The sequence below is a fragment of the Neomonachus schauinslandi genome, chromosome 2 (genome assembly GCF_002201575.2).
Source record: "Neomonachus schauinslandi chromosome 2, ASM220157v2, whole genome shotgun sequence".
In the NCBI taxonomy this organism is placed as follows: Eukaryota; Metazoa; Chordata; class Mammalia; order Carnivora; family Phocidae; genus Neomonachus; species Neomonachus schauinslandi.
The window spans coordinates 146,943,877-146,967,169 of record NC_058404.1 but is presented as its reverse complement, the minus strand read 5'-3'; the positions used below and the strand labels follow the sequence as shown (position 1 = coordinate 146,967,169).

Genomic DNA, 23,293 nt, shown 5'->3' with positions numbered 1-23,293 from the left:
TAATTATTCAAGGTGGAATACTACCCTATTATATAGTAATAGGAAAGGTACTGTGTGTTATTTATACTCTGTTGCATTTAGCAGAGTTTTCTGTAAAGTATCTATCTTTTGTATCATTCTCTTTGTTTCAAATACATTTCATGGTTGTGTATAATCTGAGAAGGGAGAAGTTAATTTCCAGGAAGTATGGAAAATGAAAGCATGACGGGCAGTGTTGCTGAACATTGGGCTGGTAGAACCAGGTCTCTCTCATCCCACCTTGGTCTTTTTTAGTATTAAGAGAAATGAGTAGATAAGGGAGCATCTAATTCATTGCCTTCATCTGTACTTTCAGAATAGGGTAAAATATTTTGCCATGGGAAAGGTGGACTAAATGAATTGTATAAACTGAATTCTAACTTAGCCACTCCATTTCTGGAAATTGAGTTTTCTGACTTAATATTAAAACTAATGGTTGGGGGAAGAGAGCTTACTGTTAGCAGACTTTCTCTGGTGTATTTTTTGAACCATTCCTTATTGTAGTATCTTAATGAGTGTCTAGTCATTAAGTAGAACCAAATGAAAAGTTTAGTTTTATTGAATGACTTATACATTGATTTAACTGCTACAATAATTTTTTTTAAAACGCAAAACAAGTTATAAATAAATAATTAAAACAGAAGCGCTCTTTATAAAAAGCGTTCACAAAAAGAAGAATCTAATCTAGAATATTCCTAATACAATTTGATGGTTCTATCATTACCTGCCATATTGCTGCTGTCTGGAAATGTTTTATTGTTTGAATATGTCTTTTTTTTTTTTTTTTTTTTAAAGATTTTATTTATTTATTCATGAGAGACAGAGAGAGAGACAGAGGCAGAGGGAGAAGCAGGCTCCCCGCGGAGCAGGGAGCCCGATGCGGGACTCGATCCCAGGACCCTGGGATCATGACCTGAGCCGAAGGCAGACGCTTAACCGACTGAGCCACCCAGGCGTCCCTTGAATATGTCTTTTGCTTCTTTCCTTCTTTTTTTCAATTGTATTTTTGAAGAGCTTAATGGCTGGAAATGATATGGGATGAACAGTGGGTTACAACTGATGTCACAAAGCGGCCCTGTTTTTAAAATTATGGCAACTAAAGTAAAAGTCTTTTCTTTTATGTTTTATTTCTTATCCTCTTCCTCATTAAATGAAAAATCATGATTTGGAGATTAATTTTTTTTTTTATCATGAAGTTGGTACTTATTGTTAAAGAAGCAAGAAAGTGCATTGTTTTCAAGTATTGATATATTTGCAAAGAGAAGTGGAATGAATATGGAAGAATGAGGGTACCTTCCACCAGTCTGGTCTGAGCTTCCTTTTCATGAAGTGCAGGCAGAGTAGAAATTAAGAACAGATGGATCTTGGAGGCCAGTATTTTGTGTTTTAGGAGGAAGTATTTGGATCTGGAATACAACTGATATGTTGATATCATCCATCATTCAATCTTTTATCCTATCTGTAGATCTTTGTACTTCAGAGCAAAGTTGCAATTGCCTTTGTCATTCACCGTTCACTTGTGAAATGTTATATACGCTGGGCAGAAAGCAAATAGGGAGCACCATCAGTTCCTTTCCAGCTCTTCAGTGGATCAGCTTACACCCTGAAGCGTGGAATATGATTAGGCCTTTTTAAACATGTTATTATTGGCCTTTGTGTTACCTTACTCCTTTTAAATATCCAGAGGCAAGATTTGACTTTGAGAGATTCTATAGTAATGACTTTCATGTACCTCTAAGGTACGTTATTATAAATTATCAGATGACAAATTTTTGGTTTTCTAAAAGCACATTTTCTTATTTGCAAGTTTATACAGTTAGCTTTATATATTAGTGTTTAATTACTCGATATCTTTAACAACCATGAAATGTTGTTAGAATAAATTTCTAAAACAAAGAATTACATAGTTGTGGCTACTATTTTAATAAGTGAGAATCTTATATATATTGTCGTTGGCGCTAGATTCCAACACTGTATCCCCATGTAAAATCTAGATAAACTTCAGTTACTTTAGTCTTCTGTTATAGGCTAGAAAATAGACATTGTTTGCTTTAGTTATGATAGCAACAGTGCAATTAATAGCTGAAATTTATGGAGATACTTTAGAGTTGGGATTTTTTTTTCATTTCCCAGTGGTATGCTGGAGCTACTTCTATCCACTCATAGGAGCCAATCAGGAATTTTGCAAGCCAGTTGTTTAAACACAGCTACCATTAAAAATTAAATTATGTACACATACCATTAAATAATGATATTAAAAACAAAGGCAATTACTCAAAATTCATCATTTCCTACTTATTTTATTGCATTGTACTGGAATTTACACTCTTCATGTTGTTAACATCTATTGTGTATATATGGTGGAAATACTACAAAATGGTGTGTAGTCACCTCTTCCCAACTCTGTGTTCAGTGACATCATTTTGGTAGCTTGACCTAAGCTGTGGTGGTAGCATTTACACCGTAGAAATCAGCAAATTCAAATCAGGACCTAATTTACTGTTTTGTCACTTGTCTGTAGGCTTTAAAAAGTGATGGAAAAAATGCTAATAGTGCAGATTAAATTGAAGTGTATAGTGTCTATGGCCATTGCCTAGTCAGCTTGAGCTTTTAACAAATTACCATAGACTGGGTGGCTTAAACAACAAGCATTTATGTCTCACAGCTCTGGAGGCTGGGAAGTCCAAGATCAAGGTGCCACAGATTTAGTTCTTGGTGAGGGCCCTCTTCCTGGTTTGTAGATGGTTGCCTTTTCATTGTGTCTTCACATGCCAGAGGGAAATCTTTCATCTTTCTCCTCTCTCTTTTCATAAGGGCGTTAATCCCATTCATGGAGGCTCTGTCCTCATGACCTAATTTCCTCCCAAAGGCCCCACCTCCTACTATCACATTGGGTGGAAGGGTTAGAATTTCAACATATGAATGAATATTGGGAAGATACAAACCTTCAGTCCATAACAGCTTTTAAAATGTGAAGAGCACGAAGAATCCTGTAAATACTTGTCCAGTATTCAAAAACTATTATCCAATTTAGCAAAGGAGTCACCCACATCATTGAGGAATGAGTGAAGTCTGACATATGTCTTCATTGTTTCACTTTTGTCCTACTTGTTAACATATATGATAATGAATGTTCAACAAGGATGTTGCAACTATGTTTGGTCGCCAGTTGCAACCGTAAGTTGGCTATGGCTCAAAGAGTTTGGTAAAGTTAACAAACGCATTCTATGAGAATCAACTGACTATATGCAATTTACAATAGAATATTATATATTTTATTATTACTTGTATGTGTGCTGCCTGTCCTTTATATCAGTAAAATTTACTACACACACACACACACACACACACACACACACACACACACACACACGCTTTTTCCCTGGAGAGCTGGTTTTCTCAAACATTTAGCAGCGTACCCACTAACAGCCCACCACTGTCTCTCCGTAGCTAAAGATTAACTAAAGATTAGCTAAAGATTAACTCTCATTTTTTAGGGTCCCAATGTAACTTTGGGTTCAAGATAATTTAGTGTTTTTAAAAAAACCTGAAAAACATTTTTATTCGTAATAAATCAGGAAAGAATCAGGCTAGCTTCCAAGATGTTAATTATTGTGAAATTACTACTTGTCTGAGACATCTGTGAGTTGTGATGGACATGTCTGCCAGGTACTAAATTTTAGGCAAGTGCTATAATTTCCCAGTATATTAATTGAGGCATTTCTATGGAGTTAGTGTTAGGTTTTCATTTCCTCTGGTGTTAGATTTTCTTTCAGTCACTCTTTTTCTTACTATTATTTTAGCTTGAGCCATATGAAATTGCCATTTCATAGGTAAAATTAAGTTGACTGTCAGCAATTTCATATAGTTCTACTTAATAATTTGGTTTGAGATACTTAGATAATCTATATTATTGTAGTTTACTATGAAAGAATAACAAGTAAGTCTAGGAACATTCCTTGGTAGCATTTGAAAATCAAGTAAGACGTATTTCATTTGCTCTTTATTAGAAAGCGAAAGTAAAGTTTATACTTAATTGGTTTGTATTCAAAATATTTACTAAGATGTTTATGACAAGGTTACCTGATAACTGTTTTAAAGGATCATGGTTTGTAGAACGATCTGATTTTTAAAAAACATCACTTACTATTTAAATGGATACTTTTGATATGTAGTATCTAAGTTTGTAAGAGATGAATGAGACCTGATTCAAGGACGAAAACCAACTAGGAACCTTAATTTGAGTACTCAGCTTGCACCACCTTTGTGGAAATTTGGGCAATGCCATTATCAATTTGTCCCTGTTTTTTTTCCCCTGGCTTCTTCATTTTTTTTACCCCTAGACTATCATAGAAACCTGTTCCTTACTCTCCATTGTCTGTGACTATACATGCCCTTTCCTGATGTGACTTTGGTTATCCAGTTAAACCTAGACTATGAATTTCATTTTTTTCCCAATCCAATTTCATGACCCCATTTTTCTTTAGTTTTTTTTTTTTCAATAAAAAGTTAGAAAGGTAATTTAGTACTTAGTTACATGTCTGTAAAACAGAGATAATGAAAATTAAATGAGATAATAATATGTAAAATGTTTAAAATGGGGACTGGCACATAGTAATCAAACAAATCACTCCACAAAGCACAATTAGGGAGGAAAAGTCTCCTACTGAGTAAGAGTGGTTTCTGGAATGATATTTGCTCTGTAGCTTATTCATTGGGAAGAGACTCATGGATTTAGTGCTGAGTTATTGCCTCTGCCCTTTGGTATTGGTAGCTAATACCGAAGGGGATATGAGAGAGGAAGAAGCCCTTTCCCATTACAGCCCCTTACGAAGAGTCTTTCTCCCTCATTCATTTTACTCTTTGCTAACTGGCTGTCAGGGAAACCCTAAACCGCGCTGAGAATCCAAGACTTACTAGAGCTGCTCCAGCAGGCAGGTGAGGTGTGGGCCAAGGTGGCAGCTCCAGAGCCAGGGCGGCTGGTTCTTGCGCCTCACACTGCTTCCTCCATGGTTTTTTCCTGTCTACACTGTGGCCTCTATATTGATGGGGATCCAGGCCTTGTTCCTGATTGAGCCTCTGGGTTTTATCTTCAGTTTGCCACTTTTTTTTCCCCTGGCAGATATGAGAAATGTGATCTATTTGCTCCCACCACTTATTGCCATCACTTACTTTCTCCCTGGATTTCTCTTTTCATTGTTACCTACCAGGTTGGATGCTGCTTCCCCACTAGCTCTCACACTGCTTCTTCTGACAGAAGCTCACAGCACCTTTAGATACTGAAAAAAGTATCCTCTGCTGCTGTTACTTACAGTAATAGAGACTGGTTAGCAACATAGAACAAACAATGGAAAGAAATCAACTTTATCGTTAATAGTAATTCTCGGCCCCATTGAAATGTAAGTGGGATTAGCTAGGTTCTTGTTGCTTTGCATCTGATTTGAGATTAGGCGTATTCAAGCTATTTGGTTTGGATGTTAGATCAAGCTGCCTAGATATTGGCACACAGTCGATCTGGCTGGGACCACTGCCAGGTTTGGCAGCTTTCTCAGTCCCTTTAGAAATTCTTCGCTTTTTGTCTGGGTTTTGGATTCTGGTTTTTCCCAATTGTTTCTGGCTGGGTTGTTCTACTTTGTAGCTTCCCCTTCCCTGTACCCTTGAATTCAGACCTGGTCCCTGAATCAATGGGTAAGGCAGGCATTTCTCTAACTTCCCTCAGGGGTTCTGTTCCTCTGAAGCAGGCCATCATTTTCTCCAGTTCTGAGATGGGTCAGTCAACATTTTGTTTCTCAGGCTCACATCACCTTAAAATGAGAGTCCTCTTCCCAGGTGCCTTTCTGCATACAATCAGCCCTCTCCCAAATCCAACAGCACACATCCATCTGTTTTGTTCAGGGCTCTAATTCTGCATTCATTTGCACAGCACAGATGAATGTCCTGGCCAGTACCCAGTGAATGATCAAGCTCTTCTCAGCCTCAGATTAAATGAACCAGTCCATGGAAAGTTTCTAGAAAAGTGCCTCAATATTCCTTAATAATAGTAACTTAGTAACAGTAATATTTCTAATTCATCTATCAGATACCACTCTTATTTCCTTTCCCTTCCCTAGGCAGGTGACTGATCTTCCAGATTTATAATGTTCAGATCTTTAAATAAACAATAACATATTTTTCCAAGAGTCTTTTTCACCCAAGTATCCGTTAGTCTGTTCTGCTGTTTATGGCAATGAAGAGTCAGGCTTAAGAGATACATAACACAAGTGAGTATTTCATTTTTGACATTAAAGGCCTACTTTATAATCTTCTTCTTGGAGACATGGTGCCATCTTTTCTAAAGGCTTCATACTAGTCCTGGACTAATACTTAGTAGTAGTGTGATTTTGAGCAATTTACACAATATCCTTGAGCCTAATTTTTTGTATCTGTAAATAAAGGTAGTAGTGTCTTACTCTATTCATTCAACCAGGAGTAGATGAGATCTTTTTGTGAAACGTATTTAAGAAGCATAATGTGAGATACCACTGTAAGGAATGGCTATTGAGGAATACTTAAAAGAGCAGATTTAATGCCTTTCACATTTAAAACCAAGGACAGAGACTCAATTCACCACTATTATTTTATACTCTGTTATTTTTTGTGCCTCTCATTTTTTTCTCCTCCCACTACTCCATAAATGAAAACATTCTTGGAGTTTTATTTTTAAAGCAGTATTACTTTCATTATCAATTTTAGAGACGCCGAATAATACATAATGAGGTGTCACTTGTGGGCTGTATAATATTTTCAATTAGGATATAAAGATAGATCAATATGCCTGAGCAATGACAGTTGTTAGCTATTAATAAATAATATATGTATAACAGGATGTTACCATGAAATAAACATGTTTTTACATTTTATTAGTTGGCAGTCCACAGCCAGGATCTCTGATGGAGTAAAGGAATGGAATGATCCTCTGTGTCATACCCTACCACCTGCAGAAAAGCGATGTACTTAAGGGGCCCTTAACTGATTTGCTGTTGCCTCCCCTGGGTAGTTGTCTTCCCAGAGACCCTTGATAGGGACACCTTTGCGAAGTCTTGTTTTCCCCAGCCTCATCTTTCTCTAAGAGCAGATAGGAGAGTAGGTATAGATCTGGGACCCTGTCCTGTCCTGTCTTTACAAAAGACAAACAGAAAAGGAGAGGGAAGGACAGGAAAATGTGAAAAAGGAGGGAAGGTGAAGAGGAGATGTGAGTACCATGGACTCCTTACCTTGTCTTCCCAAAAGAAGAAAAGGCGGGAATGAAATCCATGTCTGCCAAGAATGATTAAGTGTGCCCCATCTACTCAAGCCTAGTTTTGGTACAAATAACAAAGGGCAAAAAGGAGATCTGTTCAGGTTTATGAACCTGATATGTTAAAAATCACATTTTGAATTTAAAGTTGAGTTAAATTAGGCCACTGTTTCTGTCTTTGATATTTTCCGGCACCCTTGAGGTTGCTGAGCAGAGGAAGCATCATTCCACCAGTGACGGTAGTGGCAGCAGCAGTATCTCCTGTTAACTGAGCACTTACTATACACCAGGCATTGGCCTCCATGATGTTGCTAATGTATATATCATTATTTCTGTTTGCATATGAAAAACCTGAGCTCAGAAATGTAACATAATTTGCCCAAGCATAAAAAGATGGCGAAACCTAGTGTGCTTAATAACAATATGCTAATTAACTACAAACGGTAATGAGCTTCCTCAGCCATAATTTATTTCCCACACATCAGTGGAATCCAGGTCTTTTACTTCATGTAATCTTGTGACGTTGAAGGGATCTGGAAGTCAATCTATGTCTAGGCAGGAATACACTCCAAACATGGCAGTTGGATGTCTTTATTGGCTTTCCAAATGGAGATTTCTAGGCAGTGTATTTCATGTGTATACAGGTAAGATGCCGCTATACTCTTGGGTTAAACTTTTTGGCTAAATAATTGTGGAATGCACAATACATGCTCAATGACTACTTTTTAAAAAAGTTTTTATTCAAATTCCAGTTAGTTAACATACAGTATAATATTAGTTTCAGGATGACTATTTGAACATACAACATTGCAATCCTAAAAGAGTGCTAAAACTTTAACATGAGTAAAATCTATTTTTTTCTTAATAGGATTGTTAAAAACTCATTTTGAGGGAGAGATTTTGTTTGTTTGCTTTGTTTTTTTGTCTTTTGGTTTTTGTTTATTTGCATGATTCAAGTAGGGACACCCTCACTGGAATAGATTAGGATTGATGGTTGTGGACAAGTTGATCTCAAGGGTAACATGAATCATTAAAAAATCTCACCACACACACCTTTTTCTACAGTGTAGATATTGCAAACCATCCCTCTGAAATCTTTAGAGCTGTAGATCTTTAGATCTTTCCTCATCAAGTCACAGTAATATAAACCAATTTCTACCTTGTTTATGCCTAGAGTCAGGCAAAAGTGATTTGGAAAAGAATATGTAAGATCATAGCAAAGCTGTTTATTTTGAACCTTAAGTGTAGAAGAGGTACAGTGAAAGCATTATTTGGGAAAGGCATACATAATATGTCATTATCATTGTATAATTATAGAAAAGTTCGGCTCCAGATTTGGGAACAACTTTTCAAAATTGTATCTTTGAAGTAAATTTGTGAAGAGAAAAAAAAAAAACGCAACATGAAAGGGTTATGGAGTTTGTATCTCTTCCTGCACAGAAGTACACAGAGGGTCCAACAAATCAAAATGTTGGAATTTGCCAACATAAGTAATGGATGCTGTGAGCCTCCCAGTTTTCATGAGAGTAAGCAGCCAGATGGCTCCAATCAGCTTTGCTAAAACACAGGTGCCAAGTCTCTATGGGCAGTTTCATTTTTCATGCCTGTCTTTGGAGCCAGGTTCTTTGCTGGTGTGTGCCAGGCTCCATTCCACTGTCCCCTTGATGGTGCTGCTCAGCATCAGTGGAGGCTGTAGATGCAAAAAGGACTTTCCAGCTTTAGCTCCCCACAAATAACACACTGACGTCGTGGGAGGAGTCGTGGAGAGAGAAGCTGTTGGGGAAAGTTAGTGACCAGCACCTGAGTTTCAGAGCAGCTAGCTCCCTCTTGTACTCCCTTGAGGGGCAAGCCCTGGTATCAGTGATAAAATTTGGGGTAGCTTCACACTGCTCAGAAGCTGAAGTACGTGAATGTTCTTGGGAGTTAACTTTGCACTCGACCGAATTTCAGTCGGTCCTCACTCAGGCCTAGGTAAACAGCTGTAGTTGTCCCCCACCTCTCGTTTCCTTCAGCTAAGTCGGCTGGAATATTGGCTCTTGAAGCAGATCACTCAGTTGTCAAAAGGAATAGGAGGTGAGACTTGGTCAGTGTGATAATATATGTTTCTAATTGCCTCCTTCTTGACAAAAGCAATTTTGGAATAATCTCGACTGATTCATTTCCCTTTTTTCATTTTTCTTAGTGCAATAAAAACTTGCAAAGAAGTTCAGTTATGGGAAACAATTAAAAATTCAGATTGCAAAGAGAAGACATCAGATTTGCCTCAAACAGGTGCGGGCACAGATGGCCTGCTCACAAGTCCTGGCTTTATTTACAGCTTTTAAACACAGACAGATAAATTGACAAAAATGTTTCTAGATTTTATAATGTGCCGAATGCCCAAATTTGGCCATAAACTTACATTAACTTGTAAATGATTCCATTCAAAACTTGACCTCCCAAGTCACCAGTAGCCTTAAAAAGACTATTTGTCTGCCCTGTTATTTGCACACTTGTGTGACTAGATTATCTAATCTTTGCTTTTGGTTGAATAGGCTTTGTTGCCTTGATTATTTACTATCTCTCATATTAAAATTCTCTTAAATCAAATTGTATGTAGTCTGATGGTTAGATAGTTCCTATCTCATTGTTCCTTGAAGGACAATTATGCTGCCTATTTCTTGGTAGCCTTGGACTGAGGTATTTGATGAGAATAGCAGAATAGATGACATGAAGCCCAAATGAAATTATCCTGAAGCAGAAGTTCGTGGTGCTCTCCAGTTGATGAAAAATATCTGGAGGAATCATACTATGCATTTAGCTTGCATCGTTAATCTGTCTTTGATTTGGTCCAAGATTTGGCATAGGTGCACTGAATATTAAAATTATAGTGAAGTAACTATTAAAGGGCACCAGAAATTGAGGACTAACATGCATTTCTGAATTGGTTCATATTAAGGCGTCGATTCATCTATATCCCGGTCTCATATTTCTGAAGGGCTGAAAAACAGAGGCAAAGGAAATTGAAAAACAGTTCTATGTTCATCAAGGAAAATATTTCGGAAGTGGAAGTATGAAATGTTGCTTTCTGCATTTCTGTACAAGATCCGTGGAAGGGTCTGTAAGGTAGATCATAAGAAAGCTCCTTACTAATATAATCCCCTGCCCCCTGCGCTTTACTGAACTGTGTGTAGCTTCCCTCTGTGTGTGCTTATGTGGTGCAAAATTATTAACAGTCTTGATCTTACATCTTAAGATTAGTGCTCGTTATGTAAATCTTTTTTCTGGATACAGTCCATGTTTTGTGTATTAGAACTGCAGGGCGGATCATTTACTGGTACTTGGGGAACTATAATGATTGAATGTACTTTTTTCAAAGCCTTTTCATTCTGTGTTGGGATTTGTTCCATCTAAGGGTCATGGGAGGGGGTATGTGTGTCAATGTAATATGTCATTGTTCTTCTTTAACTCGCTTGTGTGATTTGCTTTAGTATTTTTTTCTTCTTAATTAATGCTTCCATCCTCATCCTTGCTGTGGCTGCTCATGTGTCCTCCTCCTCCTGTCTTCTGCTTCTGACACTAAAGCCCGCAGCCCGCTTGAGAACTCGGTGCCCTGCCTAGCAACCCGCACCTTGGACGATGACCCCCGAGTGCGGCGCACTCCCAGCGTGGGATGGCTAAGTAAGTCCATGGCTGGGGAGGGCAAGGATGGTGGCAATGGTGGGGAGTGGGAGGGTGTGAAGGTTGGGCTCACGGTCGCTGAGTGGAGGGCATCCTCAAGAATATCTGAATGGATGAGCCTTACAGATTCCTACAATTACTGATTTATCCCTTCTACCACCCGAGAGTACAGTACTAATGTCTTCTGTGGGTGATCTGCCATCTTGAATTCAAGCTGAGTGCCTTGTAAGGCAGTGGAAAGAGTTCCAGACTCAGGGTGACGCTCGGCACAGGCATTGCTCCCTTCATGGAACGCTGCTTGGAGCCTTGGTTTCTTGATGGGGATGAGGGGTCATGATGCTGGGCCTTCTTCCTTCAGAGGGTTGTGAGGAAGATCACTTGGGATGAGATCTCTGATCGAAAGCATTCAAGTGCTGGGTAAGAGGAAGAACTTACTGGGTTAATGGTCTAAGAAAAAAACTCCAAATTCCTTTTATGGATAAGAAAGGCAGTAGGTGCCGTGGATATAAGATAGAATCTTCCTTTTTTTTTTTTAAATTAAATAAAGAGCTTGTTAAAGAGACAGGATTTATTTTACCTAAAACCAAAAGAGAAAAGAACATGCACAGAAAACTACATGGACTTTTTCCAAATTTGATTATGTGTGATATAAATTTCTTTTAGTTGTCAAGAAGCCCATCCAGAGTGACATCATTAGGCGTTTAACTGTTTCTTATCACCTTTCTTATAATAAACCCATTGATTTATGCTTTTTACCCATTTAGCATGAGAAAATTTCATTTTGCTGGGAAGATGAGATGTCTTTCTCATATGACTTAATGAGGGAAGTTTTTAGTTCATCTTAGAATAGTGTTTGTTGCACTACATACTTCCAGGGCTTTTCTTGGAGTAAATTCAATGTTTTTGGAAACTGTTTTAATAATTTCTGTGTCCCATAGAGATACAAATGTATGTGCTGCACTTTAGTGCGTGCTAGGCACTGTGCTAGGCAGGGGGTGTTTAGAGATAAGTAATTAAGTCCCCATCCTCAGGGGACTGCCTTTCTAATGACAGAGGCAAGACACAATGGGTAAAATTGTATAAAATGCTAAGTGAAATGACTGAAAATCACATACACACACTTAAGATTATGAGAACCTTTGCTTGGCCCGAGAAGTTGTGATGGTAGAAGAGGCTTTTGGAGGAGATGATTTTAGGGCTAAATCTTAAAGGAAAAGTAGGAGTTTGGTGATAGAATAATAGAGTGAAGGGACCCTTATTGAACTCATAACTTTGTAATGATTTCTGCTACATTGTAAGAAGCTTGAATATTTTTTTCCTTGAATAATAATAAAAGTTGCTAACATTAGCTTATCACTTTTCAGTAATAAACCCTGGGCTAAGTACTCTGTGTGATACCATTTAATTTTCTGAACAATCCTGTGAAGTGGCTATTGTTATCCATTATCTTACAGATGAAGACATGGGCCTTAGAGAGGTTAAGTAACTTGCCTAAATCACACAGATTCCAAGTGTCTAGGGCAGGTGTTGAACTTCCTCATATGATAGTTTCATGAGTAATATCTCATTGAATTTAAAGTATAGGAAATTCACATGGTTATAATGCCAAAAAGATACACTGACTCTACCATTGATGCTCTAACACTCACATGATTTTCTCTACAAGTATCATGCATTCATTCCTTCTAATAAATTTTTTTGTCAGTGATGCCTCTTGGGGAAAAATAAATTCAGGTATTATCATTGGGTTTTGGAGTCAGGCAGAATTGGGTTTGAATCCTTGCTGGCTTCCTGACTTTGGACGAGTTACTAATCTACTGTAAATTTGGGTTTCTCAACGATAAAATTGGTTTAATCTTACCAACATAGGATTGTTGTGAGAATTAAATTAGGAATATATAAAGTGTTTATCGTATTTCACAGCACTCGATAAATCCAACATTACTATTATTAGCAAAGTGCTAATAGGAATTGCTCAAGAAATTGTAGCCATTTTTATCCTCTGAAACCATGTCAGGCATCTAGACATTGAAATATTATGTGGATAAAGCATCAAGGAAATTGACCAAAATGTTCAGTTTGTCGGTGATGGAAATACATCAACCAGTTGGAAATCAACCTTAGACCACATCCTGGGCCAATCCTTCTAAGAAAACACATTTTAGTCATGAGAGAGGATTCTTCTTATTGTCTATTTATATGATATATTCTCTCCTTAAATAAACAGCTTTGATTCGTAATCTCAATCACCCTCCCAGGGCTCCCTATTACCTACCACATCAATTCAATAAATTTAATATACACATATAGATGGTCTGCAACTTACGATGGTTCCACTTACCATTTTTCTACTTTATGATGGTGTGAAAGCAATACACATTTAGTAGAAACTGTACTTTGAATTTTGAATTTAGATCTTTTTCCCTGGCTGGTGATACATGGCACGATACTCTTTCATGATGCTGGTCAGTGGCAATGAGCCACAACCCCTTTCAGCTATGCAATCACGAGGTAAACAACCAACGCACTTTATAACCATTCTGTACATATAAACCATTCTGTTTTGTTTTTTACTTCCAGTACAGTGTGAAATAAATTATATGATATTCACCATTTTATTAAAAAGAGGCTTTGTGTTAGATGAGTTTGTCCACCTGTAGGCTAATGTAAGTGTTCTAAGCACATTTAAGGTAGGCTAGGCTAAGTGTGATGTTCAGTAATTTGGGTGTATTAAATGTACTTTGACTTACCATATTTTCCATTTATGATGGGTTTATCAAGATATAACCCCATTGTAAGTTGAGGAAGATCTGTAATAAATAATGAAGATGTGCAAAGTGATATTAAATCCTGCTGGTTCTACCTACCTATCCAACTTCCATTTTCATGTCTTCTCAGTATGGACCTCTAGTCTAATCAGCTTATCCTTTTTCTTCTGGCTTATATCACGGTCAGTTTTACTTCCATGCTTTAGTTGATTCCTCTGCCCTTTGAGGAATGCCTTTTCAAGTATGCCTATCCAAAACTATTTAGTAGGGCCCAAATGAAGTTCATCTCCTTTATAAAATGGTTCTCATAGACCCAGAAGATCTTAAAATTTCATAGCTCCTATTATCTGTGTCTCACGATTGGAAGATTTATAGTGTATTGTTTTATGTTGTCCTTTGGTGTTTCATTATTTGTATTTTTCGTTTGAACTATGTAGAAAACCTCCTTTAGGGCAGGGGGTGTTAAGTCATGCTTTTGTGTCTCCTCCAGTGCAGTGTAGATACTTGAAACATGGGAGTTGTTCAGTAAACTTTGATCAATCCTTGGTACTCCCATCATTTCACTTAATGCAACCAATAGCCCAGTTTTCACTAGGGCCCATCTTGGCCATAATAAACTATGAACCGGAAGTAAGTATTGTATACCTGCAAAAACTCTTTACCCATATTTCTACTTATCCAGGACTGATGAATTTGGTTATTAGTTTGTTGTAATAGTTAACATGGAATTATTTTTCACAAACACTATCAAGAATATCAGGTAAAGAACAGGTTTCTGAACAAGGTTCCATAATCTAATCTTTCAGCCTTAGCAAGGTATTTTCAAGCTTCGTGTAACTTGAAGTAACTACCCTTTTTAAAAAGCTACATTTAAGGTTGCTTTTGGGGAGTCAACTATCATCAGTTTTACATTGTGTGCTTATCTTAGTTGTCACCTGAGGCAGATACGAGTTTACAGCTCTTATCCATTTCAAATGCTGCCAAGGTATTGAATTGGAAGTTGGCTCAAAACCAAAAATGATTTCCTCTTACAGATCTTACTGGCAGGTCTGAAACCGGCCTGGGCTACTGAGAACAAAAGAGAAGCTTTCACCTCTACTTTTCTGAACAAATTAATACCTACCTAAATGCTTTGCCATTACTAGAGCATAGGGACATACTGGATCTTGGAGGATCCAGAGTGGCTCTTCATGGTATACGCTTATCTTTAAATTCAGTGTGGTATCTAACAACCCATCATCTGAGCCCTTCGAAAACACTTGTGTCCTTTTGCAGTTATTGGCAGTCAGGACCAGCTGCTTCAGACTCCTGATTCTGAACTTGAAATTCAGAAGAAAATGAGGTGCAGGGTTTTTTCCTGCCATCTTTGGCACATTCCAGCCTCTGTCTTCCCTTTGCTGTGTGTTATGTCTGTCTGTCTGGTTTATAAATCTACCAGGCAAGGACCTCCTGGTCATGTTCAGTGTTTTGTTTTGCAGGTTCTTACCCAGTATTTCATGTTATCATTATCCTTAAGTATTAATTTTAGATCATTCTTGTTTTTTTTTTTTTTTTGGTCTCTCTCTCTTTTTTTTTTTATGAAACCACAGTGGCATAACTGTAGATTCTAGTCTCATCCTACAACCAGGTTACGCAGTGAACATTAGAATTTAAAGAATTGAATTATAAGTGGGACTTTTCTTTGCTTTTTTTTAAAGAAACTTTAAAAATTTCTTTTTGGGCATTTCTGGAATTAAGCAATTTGAAGTCTTTCATCTGTTAGAAAGTTTACTGATTAAATAAAAATTGTAATTTTCTTGGGCTCTAGAGTTTTCTTGAAAAGTTCCAAAGCATCTTTAGGAAAGTGGTGAACCCAGAGAGTCCAATTTAACAAACTCAGGTCAACAACTGTTCACTCAGCTCTTACTCTTCTAGTTCCACAGTCCAGTTGGAGAGAAGGAGATGAGAGAAATTCACAGGTACCAATGATTTGAGAGAGGCAATGGTAAGTACCCTCAGAAGACTGTAAAGGCAGATCTGTTTATTTACAGTGTGTAACACAGATGCATGCACTATACTCTCTGGAAATGCTTATCAGAAAACTGGATAGTGGAGCCTACAGAGAGAATTGGGAAACATTTTTTTCTTAGAGGAGATAAGCTTTCACTTTTTTTTTTAAAGCTGAGGTATAATTGACATATAACATTATATTAGTTTCAGGTGTACAAATAATGATTCAATATATGTATATATTGCAGAACAATCACCACTATATGTCTGGTTAACAGCTATCAGCACACATAGTTAAACATTCTTTTTCTTGTGATGAGAACTTTTTTAAGATCCTCTCTTAGCAACTTTCAAATATGCAATACAGTATTATTAACTGTATTTGTCATGTCGTACTTGACACCCCCATGACTTACTTATTTTATTTTACTTTTTGACTTCTCTATTTTATAACTGGAAGTTTGAACCTTTTGACCTCCTTTCACCCATTTTTCCCTCCCCCAGCCCTCCCCCACCTCCAGCAACCACCAGCGGGTTTTCTGCGAGATCACTTCACTGAACCTTAAAGGTTGGGTTGTACGTCCACAAATAGAGGTTGTAGGAAAAGTAGGATGAGACATTGAAAAGTGGTGCTAGGCCAAGAGAGAAGCAGAAAAGCAAGATTGTTGAGAAAACATTAAGAAGAGTTTTTGGGAGGTCGAGTAAGTGGACACATTTAATTAGCAGCGAGGGCAGGAGAACTGAACATGTGGGTGTCAAGGTGGCAAAATAATTGAGCCATTTTGTGGAAGGTCTGTGAGCAGCCTTTTAGCATGGAGGTGGACTGGTCAGAGCTTTGTGTAAGGAAATTAACCTGCCAGGGGTTATTTGAATGGAATAGAATAGGTAGCAGTTGAGGTAGGGAGAGAGTCAGGAAGGGATCGCGGTAGACCAGATGGAGAGAGCGAGGATCTGGGCTCGGATTGTGAGTGTGGGAATGGGAAGGAGGGGATCACGCAAGAAATGTTAAGGATGGCATCTGTAGGACTTGGCAACTGATTGAATGTTAGGGGAGGAAGAGGAAGGAATCCAGGATGCCTCAGGTTTTGAGCTTGCAACCGGGGAGCTAACAAGAAAGCATTCATGGAAAAAGGTGAGGGGATTTACAGGAGCACGACTGCACATTTCTGTCCCTGTCAGGCATGCTCTAGCCATCTTTGGACATTGAGTTCCCTAGGAGATTTTTAGATGACTTATCATGGGTCAAGACTCTTTTAGATTTCTGCCTTGATATCACATTCTCACCTTATTTTGTTGGATCCATCTAAACCTATCTTTTGGGTGCAGAATAACGACTACATCACAGCTTTCCTTAGGCAACTTGTAAATGAAGAGCATTTGTATCTTGATTCCAAGCATTTCACCTTCCCTCCCTCTGTTCCTTTCTTCAGCCGGTTTAAGATGTGAGTCTGTTCTTGACTGGGAATCTTATTTGGGTCATTTATTGTGTCACTCTCACATATGTTTTTGGCCTTTTAAAAGGCAAAAGGAAATTTAAGTACAGCTTTCAAAATTCCCTCACCATAACTTTTCAAAAGACTGTAAGAAATAAAATCTTTAGCAACCTGACATCAACCGTCAGATTTTTTAGTTAACATAAGACATCGAGAAAACTTAAGTGGTATCCAAGAATGAGTTACAACATTCTTCAAATAGAGATGGTTCTAACCACTTAAAAAAACCTCAAAAAAACAAAAACAACCCCCCCCAAAAAACAAACAAAACCAATGAGAGTTAGTTACTATTTATCTGAGTTTCTGAAAGAGATCTCATTGATTATTTCATTGATATCTAGTATTGTATTTACAACGAGCTGAAGTATATGCTGACTCTAGAAGCCTATAAATAGAATCAAAGTGGAGAAGGAATAAAAACTTAGAAATTCTGTTATATTTCAGAGTACTGGGGACTTGGAAGAGATTTCAAGAGGCACAGATTTGGAAAAATTTTGACAATGTGCTGGAATTATAAAATACATTTTTCCCCACCAAGGGGAGTTTTGGATTTGTGAGCATTCAGACTTGTGCTTGGCAATATGGTGATACGCGGAATATGTTCATAATGGAACTCTTCCTCTGGTCATCAAATTTGTCATCTTTCCTGACCTTCCTGGCCCTTACCATCTTTTTCCCTTCTTTCAGACTCGGAACCTTAGAATCGTCTTTGATTATGCACTTTCTCTTCCCCTCTAATGAACCACTAAATCTGTTAGATGTTACCTCTGTAATGTTGTGTGCCTCTGTCTCCTTCCTGATCTTCCTGTCATTGTTTTTATTCAGGTCCTTTTTTCCTCTTGCTTAGTCTAATCCAATAGCCTGTCATCTGAGGTCACTGCTTTATAGTTGGGCACATGCAAACACATCCTGCACTTTACCTTCCAATTAATCATATCATACCTGGCTGATAAGTTACCTCCCCTGTGGAAATGGTCAGGGGCACCTCACTGCATCTCAAACAATATCCAAACCCCTGGGCCTGGCACTCAAGGCCCATTGCCCAGTGACCTAAATTTGAGTAAGCAGCATTTCCTACTACTGTGTTTCCCTTTATCTTTAGTACATTTCAGGAGCTACTTACTATTACTTGAATTTGTTGAGTGCTTCCCTCCGTTAGTGTCTTTGGCCTGAACATTCTCTCTACTTGGAATGCTCTCCTTCCTCTTGAAACTTTCCGTCAAAATTCAGCCCATCCTTCAGTGCCCACATTCTCCTTGAAACCTTCCCAATCTGACGTACTCTCCAGTGACCTTGAACTCTGAAAGCATCTTTTTTTGAGATTTCTCACATGTATCTCATTCTGTTTTGTGTTAATAGTGTGTGGGAACTTACTACCTCTATTAGCTATACATTTTTTTAAGGGAGGGACCCAAGTCTAATTTGTTTAGGTGTCTTCTATCACAGGGATGGACAAACCAAGGCCCATGGACCAGATCTGACTTACTGCCTAGTTTTGTAAATAAAGTTTTATTAGAACACAGCCAAGCTCATTAGTTTATATATTGGCTATGGATGCTTTTATGCAACAGTGGTAGTGTGTAGTTGCAATAAAGATTTGTGGCCCACAAAGCCTAAAATATTTCTTATCTGCCATTTTACAGGAAAATTTTTCTGGCCTTCGCATTATAGTACTGGTTCTCAAAGTGGGGACTGGAGAGCTTTGGGTATCCCTGAGACCCTTTCAGAGGTCTTAGGATTTTCTTCCTGTCTTTCAACCAAAAATAACATATCTCAGCAGATTGAACACAGAAGTAGACATGAGAATCCAGATGTCTTTCACTGAGCCATACATTAAGAGGATTTTTTTTTTAAATGTTTTATTTATTTATTCATGAGAGTCAGAGAGAGAGAGAGAGAGAGGCAGAGGCAGTGGGAGAAGCAGGCTCCCCGCCCAGCAGGGAGCCCGATGTGGGACTCAATCCCAGGAACCCGGGATCATGACCTGAGCCGAAGGCAGACGCTTAACCATCTGAGCCACCCAGGCGCCCCATTAAGAGGATTTGTAAAAACATGAAACAGTGTTGTTCTTTTCACCAATTTTTTTTTTTGCTTTGGAAAATATAGTTATTTTTAATAAAATATATTACTTATGTTAACATACAATGGGTTTCTGGTGTAATTTTACATTAATAAATATTTTTAAAACTTTAGTTTTAATTCCCAATATGGTAAATATTGATAGATACAACCCAGATAAACACATAGTCTTAATTTTTAAGTGTGTAAAGGTATCTTGAGACTAAAACTTTTGACCACTGCTGCTCCATTGTATCCAGTAGAATGCCTTCTACAGAGCAGTAAATCAATAAATGTTGAACAAGTAATGAATAACAGAACCAGATTATTCAAATGTAAAATCAAATAAAGCACAGTGACAATAATTGAAAGTATTGGAAGGAAAGTATAAGTAAGAAACCATTAAGAAATGATGTCTACTCTGTGTTTGTGATGGATTTCTGCTTTGCCTCCCAGAGAACATTGATGAGGCATGGTGGAATAAAGATGAATTGAGGTGAGATGAAGAAGAGCTGGCCTTCCTGACTTTCTTTCTTTGCTGTTTTCATGACAATTAGTAAGTCAAAAATCCATGGGCTCGATTTTGCTACAGTGACAACTAACGCCAGACATCTCAGTTATTTAACACCAGGGAAATTTCTTAGTCATACTATTATATGTCTGATGTGGGTCTCAGGGAGTTCCGCCGACCATTGTTAGTCAGCATCCAGGCTAATGGCAGCCTTCTCTGAGTCTGTGCTTCCACAGTCATTGTGGCAGTGAGAAAGGCTTATGGTGACTCACAGGCTGCCTCTTCAACTTCGGACCAGCGATGACACATGTTATTTTCACTCACATTTCGTTTGCCATAATGAGTCATACGTCCACACCTAACTTTAAAGAATTGTTATCCTACCATGTGCCCAGAAGGTGGAGATTCAGAAATATTTGGTGGACAGCACTAATGACTACCATGCAGTCAAAACAGAAATTGTAGCCGTGGCTTTGGAGTGTGTCCTTGGCAGTGCTAAGAGAATTGTGGTGCTGTGTAAAGCCAGTATACCGCAGATATGTCCTCCTGTGTACTCTTATTGATGGAGGATGAGGGCTCTTCTCATAGTGAGGAAAGGTTGGGGCTTACCAGTTCAAGGTCTACTGAAACCACTGGGGCTGTGGTTTTATGGGAGACTCCTGAAGTAGACTAGATTAATTTGAAACTGATGGGGAGTATTTCATGCAGATATACAGTAAACCACTCTTATTAGACCAAACAATGTTTGGATTTAATTCTTGGAGACAACTGAAGATCTGACTACTTGAATTAGTATGTCTGTACACATGTGAGTGAGGGAGACCAGAGGAAAAGCAAATGCAGTATTTCAGCTGTAGATATCAATTTCAAAGTTAATAATGAAATTTCTTCTTGGCAACAAACAATAGAGTTTTACTTTGAGGAAAATTGCTGGCAGAATCTTCAGAAATATGGCTTTTCTTTCTGTGGTAAACTGAATGTTTATGGTGTTTATAGTTGTTCTGGTAATTCAGATACCAATTCTACTCCTCTTAATGCATCCTCCATCTCAGTAGCTCCTCATCCACCCCTTGTCAGGCCAAAAGTCCCTGCCATCTTTGGACTCTTCCATGTCCTCCATCTGTACCCTTTGGCTATTGTCCTTCTTATTCATTCCTGCCCTTCTATGACGCTCCATTGCAACTGCCCTACTTCAGATCCTCATCATCTCTTGTGTGAACTATTTCAATATCTTCCTGTTTTCCCAGTCTTTATTCTTACCCCCTTTCAATCCATCATTCATTACTGCTGGAAGGACCTCTCTAAGTCACAAAGGCAAACATATATCACTCCTTTTGCTCAAAAACCTTTAGTGACAGCTCTCTGTCCTTTATACACTCAAACCCAAGCTCCCTAGTCTGGCTAATATTTAGAAGATCAAGTCCAAGTTCTCTAACCTGTGAGATGCCCCTTGACTTGCTCTCTGCTTACTTCTGTAATCACCCCTTGACATTTCCACTCTTGTATTACAAGCTTCAGTAATATTTGGATTCTCATGTTCTTAGGTTCCATGTCTTTGAATCTCTCTATCCCTTATTCATGCTGTTCCAACTACTGTCAATTGATGTGGCTAAAATTAGCCTACCCTTGAAACTCCTGCTTCTCTCAGGAGACCTTTTTTTTTTTTTTTTAGATCATACCCCTTTTTTCTCCTTTTCTCTCCATCCCACCAAAGCACCCCCCTCCCCATTGCTTTATCATCACACCATGGTACAAGTATGTTTCCTGTATGATTGACAGAGTGCTCAAAGAGCCTGAACCACATTCATCTTTGATTCCCCCATTGCCAAGCATGCAGTCATATTTAATAGATGTTCAGTAAATTTTAAACTGGACTAATTCATCCACCTGACTCTTTTTTTTTTAAAGCTTTTTTTTTTTTTTAAGATTTTATTTATTTATTTGAGAGAGAGAATGAGATAGAGAGAGCATGAGAGGGGGGAGGGTCAGAGGGAGAAGCAGACTCCTTGCTGAGCAGGGAGCCCGATGCGGGACTCGATCCCGGGACTCCAGGATCATGATCTGAGCTGAAGGCAGTCGCTTAACCAACTGAGCCACCCAGGTGCCCATCATCATCCACCTGACTCTTGCCATGGGTATATTGTTGGCTATCCTTGCAGTGTCAGTTACACTTGTATCTCCTTTGTCTTGACTGGATTGATACGTCCTCATTAGGTTGATATGAAAGATATGCTGTCACTATCTTTAGGAGTTTAGTTGATCTGAAACAAATGAGAGGAAATAAAATATGTAGCATCTACTTAACTAGAATGTGTAGTATCCATTAACCTGAGACAGACTTTCTGAACAAGAGGCAGTTCCATCTTTGCTTTTGACTATTGGGTACTCTTCGAAGGAATGATGATAAACTTTTCAAATTTGTGTACATTTTCTTATTTGTATGACTTGCCTTTCTCTCTCTCTCTCTCTCTTTCTTTCTCTCTCTCTCTCAACAGTGAGAGATGGTGATGGTGTAGGGAGCAGTTAATGGGCCATGAATTGTGATTCTTCCTGCATAGATTGGGGTTCTTTTATAGAAAACTGTGATCTGTTCATCACTCAGGACATAATAGTGCCCAGCACACAAACACTTAACAAATATTTGTTGATTAAATGAACACTTAACCTGAAAATAAGAGAAAGGACTGAAAAAAAATATGGAAACTCAGAGCAGGAATGATTTTTCTGAATTTGTCAGATTATAGTCTTCACCTCAAAACTAACCAGCAAGGGGGAAACTCTGCTGCTTTTCTGTGGCTCCTGATAGTAGTGGAATTTGAGGACTGCATTCCTTGGCTAGGACCTCCATTTCCTGCTGACTAGATCATTCTATCCATGGTTGACATACCCTCCCCTCTCCCACCAAAGCAGTTATGACTGCTATGAGCTGTCATTTATCCAACCTGGTGCTGTCTCATTTAAACATCCCCATAGAAATTCTGTGAAGCGAGCCTCACAGACCCCTTGTTGTAGATGAAGACACTGAGGCTCAGTGGGGTTAAGTGCTTATGGTAGTCATTAGGGCTGTTCACAAATGTTGTAGCTCTCCTTTGGGACAAACGAGGACTCTTCTTCCTCACCCACTTGATGTTAGGTGTGACCACATGACTTGGCCTTGGCCAGTGAAACATGAGCAGAAGTGTTGGATGTCATTCCTGAGAAGAGCTTGAAGAGCCAATACATGCTCCACTATTTTCATTTTTCCTTCAAACCAGCAGCATTCCAGAGAGTGGCTACTCCATGCATCTAGGTCCTGGCCTGCGGACAGAGGTGCGGACTCAAGCCCCCAGCCAGTTCACAAGGGGCATTATCCTGGGTGAGAAGTAAAGTACTGTTGTTTTAAGCCATGAGAATTTGAGGTTGGTTCTTTCACCATAACCTTGCCTCCCTGGCAGGGAGAGAATTTGAGGTCTCCCAGGAAGTGGGGGACCAAGGTTTGAACACAGATGTGTAGATGTCAGGTGGTACAGTTACTTTTTAT

General features: G+C 38.5%; 1 protein-coding gene across 1 annotated transcript in view; it reads left to right on the top strand.

Moving 5' to 3' along the window:
- The window catches only part of SLC4A4 (solute carrier family 4 member 4), a 346,412-nt gene that overhangs the window by 154,250 nt on the left and 168,869 nt on the right, over positions 1–23,293 (top strand). The gene's annotated exons all lie outside the window — the stretch shown is intronic.